The sequence below is a fragment of the Macrobrachium rosenbergii genome, chromosome 2 (genome assembly GCF_040412425.1).
Source record: "Macrobrachium rosenbergii isolate ZJJX-2024 chromosome 2, ASM4041242v1, whole genome shotgun sequence".
NCBI lineage: Eukaryota > Metazoa > Arthropoda > Malacostraca > Decapoda > Palaemonidae > Macrobrachium > Macrobrachium rosenbergii.
This window is the reverse complement of record NC_089742.1, coordinates 26,337,105-26,340,347: the sequence shown is the minus strand read 5'-3', so window position 1 is coordinate 26,340,347 and position 3,243 is coordinate 26,337,105.

Sequence of the window (3,243 nt, the reverse complement as noted above, 5' to 3'; positions counted from 1 at the left end):
TCCGGCAGGGATACCTTTAGATCTCGTCAAGGCAACTCCCGTAATATACCTGGATGGAATGACTCGGTTAAAGACCTATATACACATTCACGAGAAATGTCTCTACTGTGGAGGCAAAATAGTAGCCCGAGGGAAGGACACTTTGCACTGCTAATGAGACAGGCGATAGCGCAGTTCAAACTTGCCCTTAAGCATTGCAGACTGAATGAAAAGCAACTAAGAGCTGATGCAATGTTTAGAAAATTAGAATCTGGCGATTATCCCCGTCTTTGGAAGGACATTCAATCCCTGAATCCCATAACTAAAAAGCTATCACAGAGAGTAGGAGAAGCCGTCGGTGACGAGGCAATCATAAGAATGTGGGGCGACCACTTCAGCACTATCCTGAATTGCATAAACGATCAAGACTCCCGAAGAGATGTAAATAACCTCCTTACTGATAATATTCAGTTTCATTTTGCCGATCGTATTACGCCAGGTAACGTCAGCGATGCCATAAACAACCTACCTAATAATCAATCGCCCGGCTGCGATGGTCTGCCTGCCGAAGCTTTCAAATTCTGCCATCCGATAATTTACATTTTGCTAGCTGCTCTGTTCACTGCGTGCATAATTCACCAGTTTCTCCCAGACTCCCTACTCTTACTTCGCTTAATAAAAAACAAGTTGAAAGATGCAGCTGACCCTGGCAAGCCCGATTGCAATTACTACAATTGCGTTGAAAATACTTGAGTCTGTTCTTCTAGTGAGACTTCTCCCCTTTCTACACACTATGACAACCAGTTCGGCTTTAAAGCAAACCTCAACCGACACCTGCATCTACATCCTGAAAGAATGCTTTCCTGTGTTTTGTAGAAGTGAGAAAAGCACTTGACAGAGTAAACTACCTGAAGCTCTTCCTGAAGCTGCACAAACGAGGCACACCTCTATATCTAATTGGCATTTTATGTTGTTGGTTCTCCACACAGCAATTCTGTGTCAAATGGGGCAACGTACTGTCGTACACCTTCGGCTCCCTAAACGGGCTCCGACAAGGGGGCATTCTCTCTCCATACCTGTTTAACACGTACACAGATGCCCTGAATGTCAAACTGAACTCACTCCCAAACGGATGCACTATCAATGAAACAACAATAAACAACCTCTGTTACGCCGACGATATGCTTCTGATTTCCCTATCAGTGCAAGGTCTCCAGCGACTCATCGACACCTGCTGCCATTATGCAGAGGAATTTGATATCCTATACAACGAAACCAAGACCCAGTATATGTCGCTGCTCCCGTGATCTCTTAAGCATATTGCAGAACCGCAAATTTTTCTCGGAAATCGTCTGGAATTCGTGCATGAATTTCCGTATCTGGGCCACATTATTACGGACTACCTAAAAGATACAGCAGACATAGAACAGAGGCGTCGTAAACTATGTGCAACTGGCAACATGATTGCAAGGAAGTTTGCCTTCTGTCACCGAGTCACGAAACTGCTGCTCTTCCGCTCGCACTGCTATAGTACATATGGGTGTTCACTTTGGGCGAACTATACCCGAAAGACCATGAGACGTATCATTGTTATTCACAATGACATTCTGAGACGACTCACAAACACTCCTCGCTATCACTCCGCCACGCAGATGTTATAGAAAACCGCCTGGATAATTTGAAAATTATTGTGAGGCGAACATGTCTAGTCTTATCACCCGACTGAGAAACAGTAGCAATTCGCTCATACAATGCATCCTGAGCAGTGAGGCAAGAAGATCTAAATTGTGGGAAACATGGGATAATGAGGCTTCTGTTCCTTAAATGACTTATACTCTATTTTTGCAATTGTAAAGTGTCATCTCCAGAAACTGCCATTATTATTATTATTATTATCGCTGTTGTTGTTGTTGATATTCGTCCTTTTTTACTACTGCTGTGAATTATATCATTGTAGAGTTTTGCAATTTTCAATTCTCATATTTAGCCTTCCGGACCTGACTTATGTAACCATCTAAGGTCCCTAGCTGGAAATTAATCGTTTGCAATCTGTATTAATTGTTATAATTTTTAATATTTTTTTATTATTTTCCTCCATATAATTACGGTCATTAACATTGTTATGAATTAAATTTTTTCTCCTTCTTCAGCAACTGTGTGGATACTGCCGATTATTAGTTTTATCATGTTATCTTATTTATCTCGATTGTGTGTATTGTATTGTGTTTGTATAATCCATGCATATGGCCCTGAGCTGCAATAAAGACATTATTATTATTATTATTATTATTATTATTATTATTATTATTATTATTATTATTATTATTAAGAGTAAAAGCAGGAATAAAAGCAAAACGAATATTCAGGCAGAAAATGTCCAAGACGAGAAAACGATGAGAAACCATTACACGTGGAAGTCCGTAACAGGAAAAAGGTAATAACATTAATGATATTTATACTGATCCGTTAAGCAGATTTGTCGCTTTCTGTTTAGAGAAGTCACATGAAATTCACTCATTTATCCAATTCAATTTGCAAATATGCATCTCTTAAGACTTCAGTCCCACTAACAATACACGCGCTTGTCGTTTATAATCGAATAATCAATAATTCGCAGAATACTTTGTAACCAATGATAAGGGAAAACAAAATGGTGAACGTTTATGTTTTTAAAATCTAAAAGTATTTTAGCTTAAATGGTTAAGCATTAACACAAGTGAGAAAGAAATCTGACAAGTGTGTGTGTGTGTGTATATAATAATGTATATATATATATATATATATATATATATATATATATATATATATATATATATATATATATATATATATATATATATATATATATATATATATATATATATATATATATATATATATATATATATATATATATATATATATATATATATATATATATATATATATATATATATATATATATATATATATATATATATATATATATATATATATATATATATATATATATATATATATATATATATATATCATATATATATTATATATATATATATTTATATATATATAGCTGATGAATTTATTAATTAATGTAATTTATGATTAGCTCTGCTTCAGTGCTTGGCTGATGATAATTAATGACACACGTAAATAACCTGTCAATTAAAGCTCAAAAGTTAACCTCAAAGACAGACAATTACTTAACTGAATTAGGTTGCCGGCCGGGAACTACTATGGGCTAATGGGATCCCTTTGCAATAAATGAATTACATCAAACCCCCT